The sequence below is a fragment of the Tiliqua scincoides genome, chromosome 5 (assembly GCF_035046505.1).
Source record: "Tiliqua scincoides isolate rTilSci1 chromosome 5, rTilSci1.hap2, whole genome shotgun sequence".
Taxonomy (NCBI): domain Eukaryota; kingdom Metazoa; phylum Chordata; class Lepidosauria; order Squamata; family Scincidae; genus Tiliqua; species Tiliqua scincoides.
The window spans coordinates 59,514,663-59,528,978 of record NC_089825.1 but is presented as its reverse complement, the minus strand read 5'-3'; the positions used below and the strand labels follow the sequence as shown (position 1 = coordinate 59,528,978).

General features: G+C 42.5%; 1 protein-coding gene across 1 annotated transcript in view; it reads right to left on the bottom strand.

Moving 5' to 3' along the window:
- The window catches only part of SUGCT (succinyl-CoA:glutarate-CoA transferase), a 363,922-nt gene that overhangs the window by 137,818 nt on the left and 211,788 nt on the right, over positions 1-14,316 (bottom strand). The window lies entirely within an intron of this gene.

The following is a 14,316-nucleotide window of genomic DNA, read 5'->3' as shown; positions in this document are numbered from 1 at the left end:
CAAAGGAAGGGAATGTTTGTTCCCTTACCTCGGAGATGCATTGCCCTTATGTCAGTGCTGGAAAGTGGGTTAGAACTGCACCCTTTGTTGCCTAAATGCTGCTTTGGGCAATGACCGGAGTGGATGATGCTGAGCACTTCCTGTTTTCAGCTGCCCCTTGCAGAATTATTGGCCCTGGTGGTCAAAGAGAGGGAGAGAGACAAGGCACTAAAATTGCCAAGGCACACTACCAGTTTTTTACTTATATTAAATTACGGTATTACAGTCCTGGAACGTGCTGGAATCCCTAGCATGTATGCACTGCTGAAACAGAGACGCCTGCGTTGGCTCGGTCATGTCGTGAGAATGGATGATGGCCGGATCCCAAAGGATCTCCTCTATGGAGAACTCGTGCAAGGAAAGCGCCCTACAGGTAGACCACAGCTGCGATACAAGGACATCTGCAAGAGGGATCTGAAGGCCTTAGGAGTGGACCTCAACAAGTGGGAAACCCTGGCCTCTGAGCGGCCCACTTGGAGGCAGGCTGTGCAGCATGGCCTTTCCCAGTTTGAAGAGACACTTGGCCAACAGTCTGAGGCAAAGAGGCAAAGAGGGAAGGCCCATAGCCAGGGGGACAGACTGCACTTGCTCCCGGTGTGGAAGGGATTGTCACACCCGGATTGGCCTTTTCAGCCACACTAGACGCTGTGCCAGAACCACCTTTCAGAGCGCGATACCATAGTCTTTCAAGACTGAAGGTTGCCAATACAATACAATAATTAATTTTAACTTACATAATTAATACAATTAAATCATTACATGACAAAGAGACTCACAAGGAGCTTGGAGAGGGAAGTATATGTGGTTTCTGGAAAGGAGGAAAAATGTTCTGAAATAGGTTGATCAGATGTTATTGAAGTGTTATGCCAGAAAGTGTTGGCAAAGAGAAGGCAGATTGATCACATAGTGGAGAAATGTGGGGTGAGAGTCAGTGAGGAGACATGATTGAAACAAGTGCAGGATTAAACTGGGGGTGGGAGAGAGAGAGAGAGAGAGAACGTGAGGCAGGTGATTCTGAACCTTTGAAACATGCGGACAAGTGAGGGGAGGGACAGCAAGAGAGGTGTTAACTGTGATTGTGAGATTTGGGGGGGAATATGCCTGTGAAAGGGGGTGGGGTTGGGGAGAAGAGGGGAGAGAAGTGCCAATTGTGTGCTCCTGTATTTAAGAAAAAAAAGGTGACCAAAAGCCCAATCCTATGCATGTCTACTCAGAAGCAAGCCCCATTATAGTCAATGGGGCTTACTCCTAGGTAAGTGTGGATAGGATTGTGGCCCAACACCCTTCCTCTAAAAGGCAAAAGGCAGTACAGGGAGGGTCGCTTTGGGGAGTTGCAGGCAAACTGTGGCAAGGAAAAGGGACTTTCAAGGACACTTTTCAGCCAGCCATCCTTTGCTTGGTGTCCTCAGCAAACTCACTCACTACGTACCTGCTTTCCCACTTCTGCCTCCCTCCTTCTCACTCTCTTCACAGCTCCCACCTCCTGGCTCCTCCAGGCTTCCCTGGCTGCCCAATCAGCAGCACGCAGGCAGGCAACAACCACCTTAGTGTCCAACCCTATGCATGTCTACTCAGAAGTAAGCCCCATAATAGTCAATGGGGCTTACTCCCAGGAAATTCAGGATAAGGTTGCAGCCTTTGTCGTGCTCAGTAGTAGCTTCAACCAGTCCCTTCACTGGCTGCTCCCTTGCTTGTGCTGCCTGCCACATGAGGCTCAAAGCAGCCACTTCTCCCGCACATGGGTGTGTTGCTGCTGCCTGCCTCTTCTGATCCTGCAGCACACCAGAGGCAGCCTCGCGGCACACCAGTGTGCCACGGCACAGTGGTTGCAAACTGCTGGTATATACAGTCGGGCATCTTTATTCATGGATTCAGGACCCACATATTTGACTATCCATGGGTCCTGAACCTGAGGGGTTGGCCTGACCTGGAACCTCCAGAGGTTATCACAGGTGTGCTAAAGTGACTTTCTGAGGCCTCCCAAAGATCTAAGAACACCCTCTGAAGACGATCAGAGTGAATTTGTACAACTGAAACGCACATAAGATGCAACCTGACTATACTGCTTTTCCAGAAGTAGTAGATCATTTCATAATCCCAGCACTCTGGGCATTCTATCTCAAGTATCTCATGATCCTCCAGGGAGTCTTGACCCACAGCTTGAGAACTAGAGTTTAAATGAAACAAGATATTGAATTGTTACACTTCTCTGGAAGTTAGGGAATATGCTGTGAAACTGAAGGACTTGTTTCACCCATAAACAGGCGACATGATACAAGCACAGGTGCTCTATCCTTTTGATTCTTTTCTGTGTCCTAGATCTAGTTATGTCATAAAGCTAAATAATTTGCTGAGAGCAGTCGCTGCTCTTCATTCTTCTTATATGCCTATGCTAATTATTTCCTCGTTGCCCAAATATAGAAGTTTGGCTGTTTTCTCAGTAGCAGCAAAACTTACTAGCTGCCCAGTAGCCAACACTGCTACCTAGAAACTGGCTTAGAAATGCTTAGGAAAGTTCTAATCTGCTACTGAAATTTAAGACTGACACAGTGGGAGAAAACAGCTAAAATGTCACATTCCCCTTTGGCATTCTTTCCCCTAGTTCTCTCCTGTAACTGTAAATCCTTGCCATCACCTTCTTGCTCACTCTGTGTTTTTACTAATGTTTTTAACTAACTGGAGATAGGATTCTTCTCCCATCTTTTCAGCAAAATGCCCCAAACTGATCACGGCTGAGAGGAAGATGTGCTTGCTCCAATCCTTCACACCACCATGTCTTCAGCTTCATTTGATGGCTATGTAGATATTGTACATTTTTGTACAGGCACCACATTTTACAAACCTGGCAGGTGACTCCCCACCACCACCACAAAGCAAATGATCACTACCATGTTCCATTTCTATTGCACGTGTTCTAAACAGGGATGTGGATTGCAGAACAGCTGAAATTGCACCTTGCAGTTTTCGAAACCAATGCGGTCATCCTGTCAAAGATATTGCTTTAGAGTGCCTGTGATTGACCTTTATTAAGATAGTACCAAACATATAGAACAAGAAGTAGAGGTCTAAGAAGGTAAGAGCAGTGCCTGAGTTTGGGGATCTGGATTTGTCTCTGGGAAACTTAGGACTTAACCAGGAACTACTGTAGTAGAAGATACATATGTGCTTACAGAACCAAATCCTAACAGGTCCTATTTGAGTTCTACCTGAAGCTAAACCTATTCCAAATCCCTCCCTCTACCCTCTGCCTTGAACTCACTGGAAGGTGAAGAAGCAGTAAACTTGATTCACTGTAATTGGAAGGAACTTTTAATTATCATTTGCATCTGTTTCAGGAAAACAGGCTTTCATGATATACTAATTAAAATATGCACGCACCAAAGCAAAGACATCATGACACAAAAATATAGGAAACTAAAAGCCAGGCATGCTCTAATATATGAAGTTTCAGTGATGCTTCCAAAACAATGTTATTAGCGGGTAAAGCATGTTTAACAGATCAAAGGAAAGCACATAGGATCAGATTCCAGACTGCCAATGCTCCTATGGTATAATCCTTATAGGGGACTATATTACTTCACAATGCCTGCAGGGAACAGCTTCTTGTGAATGTTCCCTTCACGTTAGGAAGAACTGTCACTCATACATTTGAATATCATCTAAATTAATCTTGGAAAATCTAAGTTGTAGGATCAAAGAACAGCTCCTATCATGAAGATGTGTTTGCATTCAATTTTACAAAGGTGGAAGAATAATTTTAAAAAATTAGACAAATTCTAGAATGTTTCTTATAAGTATGATTTTCAGATTTATAAACATGATTTTAAGGAAAACTTCTCTGCCAAATTTCAACATTTTCAGATTTCTTGTAAAGCTGATAAACAGTTGATCATTATTCCGTTCCTCTTACTACTAATTCAATTTCACTGAAGCTTAAATGTTTTACAGTCAGGTCCTGCCCGACTTCACCATTACTACATAATCCTCCGTGTCATCCAAATGTATAAAAAAAAGTAAATAAATTAGGTCACCATCTCCCAGAAGGAAACCTTATGCATTGCTCTTTCCAATAGAGGGAATTCCAGCACTGATATCAACTGTACATGCTACTCCACAGCAAGCCAACTCTTGGCTGGAACTGTTGCACAAGCTCAACCAACTAATTTGGGTCACTGCACTGACCTTATGTCCTCCAATGCTCTATGTTCCCTTTGTTGTGCGATTCCAGCTTACAGTGAGGTTTTGGCCAGCTTCCAAATCTCAGTCATGCCAACTTTAGAAAGGAAGTTAGGAATGATAACAGAATTTTCTCCTCCTCATCACCTTCCCAGTTAGGCGACAGAGAAGAGGTGAATAAAGAAGAGAAATCATTTTAACCCACTTCTTTTAAGACCATGTTGTCAATTCCTTATATATTCAAAATAATCTGTTAAGAAAGATAGCAACAGTATTAGATCAAGGGGGGTGGTTATGAGATATACCTGTCTTTGCTGGCTGGTGTTGCTGTACAGGCACAAGCAATATAATCTTACAGATACTCAACAACTTGGCTAATAAAGTTCAACAAGTCAAGCATTTAATGATCTGTAATTATTAGGAGTAAGGGAGGGAATAAGGCATGAAATCATGTCAGATTCCCTAGGGTCAGGTTTATGAGAAATTTGGCAGCATTTCCTAGAGTTTTTAAAAAAAGTTTTTAGCCTTATCTACTCCATAGTGCCTTGCCAGTAATCTCAATCTTGTCTTCATTCTCCTAAACATCCTCATAAAGTTTATGAACAATGGAAATAGGATTGCAGAAAAAAAGTACACGATTCTTGCTTACCTGTAGCTTGGCTCTCATTTTAATTTTCCACATCTGTTCTGGCTCAATGACATAAATGGCAGGCACGAGCCTTAGCACAAAGGAGTTTCAAGGTAGACAAGAAACAGCAATAAAGTGGGGTGAAAATAATCAATTAGTCAGATTAACATTTTAAAAGCTAAAGAAGGGATCAAGCCATAAAAGTCAACAATAAATCTGAATTCTGCAAAGTATGAAGATGTTCCATTTTGGTGAAGATGTTCCATTCTTTTCATATTTTTTACTTTTTCATAGTGCATCAGTAAAATTCTGACACAGGTTTACATTCTGAACTTTGCTAGATCTTGAAATAACTTGGACACAACATCTGAATTGCATAAGATCTACTGGATACACTTAGAGACAAAAGCACACTGTGCAACAGGGCCAGCTCATCCATGAAGTGGACAGATGTGGCCTGCAACAGCAGCTGATGGCAGGGGGCGAGTGAGTGGCAGGTCTAAGGTGCCAACAAAGCCTTTGACCAACAAAGGCTCAGGTAAATGTTCATTCACCCAAGATGCCTATCAAATAGCCCAGACCTGGCTGCCCACCCACCTACCTATGAGCACCAGAGTGATCACGATCATGCAGCCAAACTGAGAATAGTCACCACCACCCAACAGCCTAGAGCAAGGTATATCTGCTGTCCCAATTGCAGCCCCTGGTCAATAGCTCACTGCAGCAGCCTAGCCAAACGTCAGCTTTAGACTCTAGGTTGTTTTTTTAAGCCTCTTTTTTCCCTAAGCCTGCCTCCTCTTCCCTTCAGTCCTTCTCAGAAATGCACCTATTGCTGCAGACCTGGCACCAGGTTCTGGAAGGGCTTGAAACAAAGCTCTGTGCTGCTTCCCCATCACCCTTCCATTTTGCACATGCACGAATCCCTTGCAGTCACTTAGAAAGGTAAAAAGGGGACAGACTGGAAGCTCCTGTCTCAGTGTTTTCACAGTGCTCAGAGAAGAGCATCTAGTTGGCCAGAGATGACAACAGAGTGAGTCACCTTACTGTGAACTCCTCCTCTGGACTCTGCAGTCATCTGACTCTGAGCTTTCCAGAATACAGTGCACCATTATGGGACTGCTGATGGAGCCTATTTGTTGGTGGTGAGAACAGGAGAAGGCAGTGATGGAGCATCTCATTTGGCTGAGTGTGTCATGTTACCATTGCCTGCCAGTTGTTGCAGATCCAATTTGGATCTGAATATGCTTAAAATAACGTAGGAGTTTAACTTTAGATGAACCAGTTTTCAAGCAAAAGCCTAAAGGGGGCAGCAGCCCTCACCTTTACTTACTTTCTTCACCTTTATTTTGCAGTTAGTACTCATTTCTGGAAATATACAGTCAGGAGTCTAGTCCTTTCATTTATTTCTCATTTAACTCAGAAGACACTTTAGACCACTGATTTTCTGTACTCTGTTTTAAATCACAACTAACATGTTCTGAACAAATGGATAAGGCTTGAGGTTGACAAAAGCTCTTTAATAACTCAGAGCAAATAAAGAAATTCATAATTTTTAAGTTTGTTCAGCTGCTTTCTGAACAGAGGACACATCAGTCCCTTAAATGTTCAATAGTTATGGAACTAAGGGCACAATCCTAACCAACTTGCCAGCACTGGCATAGCTTTGCCAATGGGGCATGTGCTGCATCCTGCAGTTGGGGGGCAGTTACGGAGGCTTCCTCAAGGTATGGCAATGTTTATTCTCTTACCTTGAAGTTGCATTGCCCTTGTGTCAGTGCGGGAAAATGGGTTAAGACTGCGCCCCTAGTCTGCTTTGATCAAGATAGATAAGGTTCTTCATGTATGATATACTGGAAACTTCCTAAACATGCAAGGAGAGAGGATTCTTAATCAAGGGATCTGACAGCATAGACCTCTCAAAATACAATATTGGTGTCAGCTATCAAATATCCAAGAGCTCCCCCTTAGGTCTACAAGAAATCTTGGTTATGGAAAGCCTATTTTAACTTTACATAATATTTATTTATTAAAAACAAGTGTACCTCATCTTTCTTGCCTAGAATGAAACTCAAGGTAGCATGCAGCAGTAAAAATAAATCAAAACAATTCAAAAACATAAAAGCAACTTAACTAATTAAGGGTGCAATCCTACCCTGTGCAGGAACAGGCATGTCAGGAGGCTTGCGCTGTACCCAGCGCAGGATAGGGGCCAAAAGCGGCTCAGCCTAAGGCAAGGGGAAACTTTTTCCCTTACCTCTAGGAAAGGCGCCCTTCCCCCTATGGGTCTCTTCGGACTTGTGCCACCTCTTGAGGAGAGTGGAGCAGCTTTGGGATCCGGCATAAGTGCTGGATACCAGCCCCGCCTCCTGCTCCCCACCTGCCTACCCCTAGGGCTACCCACCACCTGCCCTCCCCCACTCAGGGACGCCTCCCTCCCACCTCCTCCCTGCCTACCTCAGAGGCTTGCATCGGCCCAGCTGGGCTGACACAAATCTCAGTGCCTCCATGAGCGCGGAGGCTTCTTCCAGCCTCTGCAGGCCGGCACACATCTGCACGCTGGCCTAGCTGACTTCTGAGGAGGCGTAAACATGCCTTATGGCACGTTTGCAACCCTCCTCGGCCGGTGCAAGGGACTTGTGCCAGCCCAAGTCAAGGGCTGGATTGCGCCTTAAATGGCAGGCTCATACTAGGCCCATGATAAGGCTCGCAAATGTGCCGGCTGGTGGTGAGCCGGTGTGTCAAGTTTAGGATCAGGCCCTCACACAGTTGCAGATAACAAAGATGGATTTTAAAATTATGTCTTTGGTACTTTGTTGTATCTTACATTTGAGTTTCCTTATTTAATGCTAGTGGCTTCCCCTTTAATTGTGAGGCTGGCTGCCTTCTCTAATTGCATTTTTTTTTTTTTTAAATACATGGAGCTCTATGGAGTACAGGACTCCATAAAAACCAGAATTCAGATTTTTCTCAAGTAACAGAATTTAAGATTTTCACCAGTGTCATCCCTTGGATGCCAAGGATTTTTTCTTTAAAAAAAAAAATCATTCAACTAAACTGTGCTCCATTGTCTAAACAGCAAGTCAGGCAGGTCTTTTGATCATCTAGCCACACAAGGGGCAGTTCAGCACTTTAGATATCTCCTTGAGTGAATTAGGCAGTGTTGACTGAGATAACCCAAAGGCTGTGAACTAAAAGGTAATCAACACTATATATCCTTTAAGAGAGCCATTATTTTGAAAACCAAGGTTGCTTTTTACCCTGCCAAACTCATTTCTGGCCCTGCAAGCTGTCAAAAAGGTCACACAGGAACTTTTTACCATCCCCATTTTTTCTTTGTAAAATAACAGAAGTGATGATGACCAGATACATATAAAACTCTTAGGAAGGGAACACAGCTGAAACACCTCCATAGGGATTCTGGGTTTTCCAATGTGAAAAAAAGGAAGAAATCTATTTGTAACTCTAATGTACTCTGCTTCCTCCCATGAGAATTGCCACAGTTAGATTGTTCAAAGAAGGGAGAAGGAAAATATTAAACTCTGCTGTGAGAAGAGAAGGGGAAAATGTTGTGGACCAATTATTGAAAATATAAAAGATCACAGAGTTGGAAGGAATACAGCAGATCATGTACTCCAATCTCCTGCCCTGAGACGGGACATTCTATACTAAATGCATCCCCGACAGATGCATGTCCAGCCTTTTCTTCAAAACCTCTAAGGAAAGAGAATTCACAACAGCTCTTGGCAGCTGATTTCAACACTGACTTGTTTCAGAACTGACAAGTTCTTCCTAATGTTCAGCCCCAATTATCTGAAGTTACAAACCATTATAAAAGTATAATTTAAAGAATGTGCAAACAACAGCACAGAATACAGATTGTGATTATATGAGCAAGATGACTTAAAAATATCTACCGTAGATACTCGCCTGTAGTACGTAAAATTTTTGCCAAGTATCAAGCCCCAAATATCACTTCGCCTTATGTCTGGGTCAATCAGACGGGAATTTCCAGCCAAAGTTAACCTTTTATTCTCCTCTGTTCCATTTTGCAAATGCTGTTGCAGCCTGGTTCTGTTTTGCATTTAGCAGAGATCTGTTTTTTTTTCAACACCAGGATGGGATCCTCCTCTCCATTTGAAGCAAAGTCCCAGGCTACAATTCAATGCAGCATTACTTAAGAATAACCCCCATGGAAAGCAGTGAGTCTACTTCTGAGTAAAAAGGGTTGCAAATCTATGCAGCTGCATCTCTCTGCTGTGAATTGAATTGCACACTCTCAGTTATGTGTTATGGGTTGTATGTTGTATGTAGAGCTTCTGGCTTAACAGACCAGACACCTCAAAGGTGGATTTGATTCATGGATCTCCTGCAGTGGTTCCCAACCTTTTTTACTTGCATATCCCTTGGCAGCCCATTTCCATAAATTGTACCCTTCATATTAGCAAAATGTTTGTAATTAATAAGACAAGCCCTCATCTCCTCTCTATGAAAGCCCAGACTTCATGTATTTATCACAGTGTTTTCTCTTTTTATCTGTTTGAAGAACAGAAGACTCTGCCTTTGCACTGTTTTGCACCAAAAGTGTGCTGAGAAATTCTGGCTGATTGATCACTTCCCGTATTATGTTTCAGTTTTTTTACTGTGCTAGTTTTCAATCACTGGTTCATACATGAATTGATGACCAAAAACTAGCTATTGGTGAGGCTTTCACAGCCAACTTGCTACCTTCCTTCCTGCCTTGTTGGCCCTGCAAAGCATTCTCGAGCATGACCTGCCTTTTTCTGCCATTATGCCATTCTTTTTCGAGTACCCCTAAAGGTCCTGTTGAGTGCCCCTGGGAGTACATGAATCCCAGGTTGGGAACCACTGTTTTACTGGTATGTTGTTTACAGTGCACTTACTCTGATAGTGCTTACAAAAAGGTGATGAAGACCAGAATTTTAAAAGAATAAAAATGTATCTTATGATCTTTTACAATGTTTTTAATAAATTAGATACTGTACAGTTCTTAGGTAACAATTAGTGGTAAGTTATTTTTCAGGATCTGACCTCGGGTAAAATCAGTCAAAACTATAGTCAGACGCCCCCCTAAGTTTAACCCCTGACTTATCCAAGGGTCAAAGAAAATCCCATGATTTTTTTTTTTTTTTTTTGCTCAAAACCTGCCCTCGACTTATTTGTGGGATCGACTTATAGATGGCTGTCTGCAGTGCTTGGGACAAGTCTACAAAACTACACAGTTTTTAAAAATGCTTTTAGAGATTGAATATATTTTTCAACATCCTACCATTCAGGCTGGATTCTGTGCCTTTCAAATAAAAATCTCTAGCTCTGCCTTTTTGTGAACAAGGTGTGTTTGCAAATGAATTAACTATTGTTATTATAGCTGTTGCTGCCTGTTCTGTGGCAAATACAGTCACGTATCTGGATCCTGCTGGCCGGCGATCCCGTGGTAGACCCAAGAAGTGGTGGATGGATCGCATCAAGGAGGATATGAAATGTGTGAGCGTCACCCCTGAGGATGCCCTGGATCGAGCCAAATGCAGACAGACATGCCAAAAAGCGGACCCCACCATAGCATAGGAACAATGCTAGGAAGAAGAAGATAGCTGTTGGTGCCACTGTTTTTTTAACACAGCACCATCAGTGTAGATTAGATTAGATTAGATTACTTTATTGGCATCGTACTTAATGCACAACGAAATTTGATGCACATGGCATTAATGAGAAAACAAGCCCCTTGCAACAGTGGGGCACCCAATCTGGCATAATGGAGACAAGTGAGAAAGCAGTTACTTAAAGAAGAATCCTATTAGGAGAGGGATTGATGAAGTTGCCCACTGATGCAAATTACAGCTCTTACAAACCACTTCTTCCCAGATACAGCTGACAGTCAGCCTAATCCTATCCCTGGTGGCACTGCCAGGTGCAGCAGTGCCAAAATTGCAACTGCTGTGAAGGGGACATTCGTCCCCTTGCCCAAAGGAAAGCCCCAGTCCCCACAATGGCGCTTCTCAAGTCTGCGTCGGCTATTTTGCCAGCACTAACTTGATAGCCCCCATGTTGGGCTTTGCAGCCCGACACATAGGATAAGATTCAGAGAAGCAGCGCTCCACTGGTCCCATCCCCTCATCCCAAGCTGGTCTCTCCCCCCATATTGCCTCCCCCCCCCACCCCGAAGGCCCTTACCACTACCTGGAGCTCTTACCTAGCTCCTGGTGGTGTCCAGTGCTGGGCCCAGTGCTGACTGGCACTGGGCTGGTGCTGGAGCCAGCACTCCCTCTTCTCTGGCTATCTTGGACATGCCTTACTGCACACTTGTAACACTCAGCGCCAGTGCTGGAGCTCAGCATCGGTGCGTGCTGGAGGTCCATAGGATTGGGCCCTTAATAATAATTAAAATCTTAAACATGTGATTGGAGAACAGAGGCAAAAAGACCACGAGATGTGATTAATATTCTTTCTGACCTAAACAAACCTTGACTTTTAGTTTTGTTTTGTTTTTAAATCTTTAAATGTTTTCCAATAATGAATAAAAATACCCCATAGTCAAAAATACTTGTTCAAAGATCTAATAAATGGGAAAAACCTTTCTCAAATATCTTTACTTGGTATCTTCTCTTTTTTTCTCATATAATTAGTTTGACTATAATAGGATATTTAAAAAATATATTTGTACTTTATTGCTAATTCATATTTGTACTATATATTAATTGAGCATACAATATCCTTGCCAAAGTGACCACAGAGCATTTTTTTTCTTTGATTTTGTGTATAGGGAGATGATTTAATTATAGTTATAACCCTACAGTGTCATTTTATTGCACCCTTAATTATAGCCATACTAGGACGTATTGAGAAAGAAAATTTCTACATCTGATCCAAATCTCCAATATAACAGAACTGTTGTAGTTCCTGGTTATCTTATGAAGTTTGTTAGGACTTATGGGCCATGTGATCAGTAACAGAAAACAAACTGCTATACAGGTCATCCCTCATAATCCGCTGGGGTTCTATTCTAAAACCTCTAGTGGATTAAAAAAAAATCAGTGGTTAAAAAAACAGTGGACAAATAGATTTGAAGATCCACTTCCAGGTTTCTTGCCCCTCCTTTGCTCCTACTAAGGCCATGCCTCAACATCTGCAAGGGTTTGATTCTGGGACTCCCTGCTGATACCATAAAATGTGTTAAATAAAAGCAGTTTTAAAAAATTAAGAAGTGCGTCCCTTTACAATTGTGGTTTAAAAACCACTTTTCTTACTGTTGTAGAGAGGTAGTCAGCAATTAGAAATGCAAGGACCCCTGTCTTTGCCTGGCTAAGCTGAAGAATGGAATGATCGCCTGCATGACTGTCTCTCTTCAATACTAAGAAAAGCAGTTTTCTAAACTGTGATTTTAAAGGGATGCATTTTTCCCCTTCTCCAGCGATCGGCACATCCCTTCTCATTTGCAGTGGCCATTCGTGTTGAGTCAAATCCGTGTATAAAAAATTCATATTGGACCTGTATTTCTACAGATGCCAATTGGTACTGTATAAGGGAATTGGCTCTCTCATATCTTGACCCACTTCCTCCCATGTAGCTTTGCCTGGAATAGAGACAGTTATTTTAGCCACACCTAAGGGCTTGGACATGCACAATGCATAACGGGATTTTAATTTTTTCTTTTCTTTGAAGAGCAGGTTCCTATCCCTTTAGGTTCAGAAGTTTTTAGAAGTTCAGATGTTTATTTTACTTGTGGCTCGTTTGAGAAATATCAACCCAAATCCACTTTGGCATGTAGAATTAATCAAGCAGTACTTTGGTTTCTGAACACTACCATTTAAATGGTGATCAAATCAATATTTCATCTGATCTTTCGTTTCTTGATTTATGTTGTTTATCCCCAAGTGTATGCGGGCAGCCTCCACAAGCTTCAGAACAACCTCTGGAAGTTATTGCAGCACAACTCCCGTCACCTTCAGAGGGTTCAGATGGGGCCCCCCTCACAGGTTCAGAACCTACAGACTATGAAATCTGTGAGTACCAAATCCTTGGATAACGAGGGCCAACCTGTACACTTATATAACCACAGTTTAGCAAGCATAATGATTTATCAGATGAAACATTAGTTGGATCTTTATCCAGAACTGAGATTACAACAATCTTGGCCTCTTTTTGAGTTACCAAATACACTAATTAGTGTTACATCAGTGAAGGAGTTAAGGGCTAATATATATCTAATATTTATCTATTACAGCTGAATCCTAACCTGTGCTGGCACAACCAGGCTGCAGTTGCCTGTGCTATATCCAGCACAGGTTAGGAGGCAGCTGGAGGTCTCCTTGGGCTATAAGGGGATATTTTTCCCCTTACCATGAGTAACACCCTAACTTGTCCTATGGGGTTACTCAGCTCTCCACCAGCTATTTAGCTGGCTGAAGTCTGAGAGGCCCCATGTAATGCTGGCAGGTCCGAGACAGAGGTTCCGATACAGGAGGCCTCCGCCGATCCTTCCCCCCTCCTGGGTCTGATTTGCCCCATTTCTTTGGATTGTTCTGTTTATGTCAAAATTGATCAATATGGGGAAATAATATCAAGAGGAATGTTGGTTTTTGGTCTCTTGTATGAATATCATAGGCCCACAGAGTTCGTGGACCTCAAAGCCAAAATGCAAATCACCAGTTAGGTATTGTCAAGTTCATGCTTGACTGTTATACAGGACTAGTCATCCATTGTCAAATATTCCAAATGGTTTGAAGGTAAGTTCTTAGGTTTCAAGGCCATCCTTCATAGCATAATCAGGTATAAAGTCAGTGGGTTTCCTTCAATGCTTCTGAACATTTTGAATGGACAAAGGAAATTGGTAAACAAATAAGAACTACAAAATGTACACTTTCCAGAAAAGAAATATCAATTATCAACAGTGGTCTGAAGAGGTGCTGTTAATTTTCTACCTTCAATCAAGGCGATGGTTGACATTACGTTCAACCATCAAGGCTAATAGGCAGTGGCGTCACTAGGGCTTGCACCACATGGTGTGGGAGGCCAGCATGTCACCCCCATGTTGGACCTTCTTCCATGCAGTGAGCAGGGCAATGACTCGGGCAATGGGTGTGGTTATGCACCATCACCAAACCCCTGCTGGTTTTCTGGCTATAACTTTTGATAGAATAGATATATTTCAACACAGTTTGTTTCCTTGCATTCTGCATGAAATTACGCATCGATTGATATATAACATGATAGCATTATTCAAAAATACCAAGACTTAAAAATTTTTGGCCAGTAGTAGTGTCACACAAACCTCCTATGTGCATCACCTGGTGTGGTCCACACACCCCTCACCCTCCTAGCGTCACCACTGCTAACAGGTGGTTCTGGAACTTGTAACAGTCAGTACTACCATCAATAAGCTATTTTATGCCATAAAAGGCTCTTAGGGATTCCAATGAAATCAATGAGAGTATTTCAGGATAACTTTATTTTTAAGC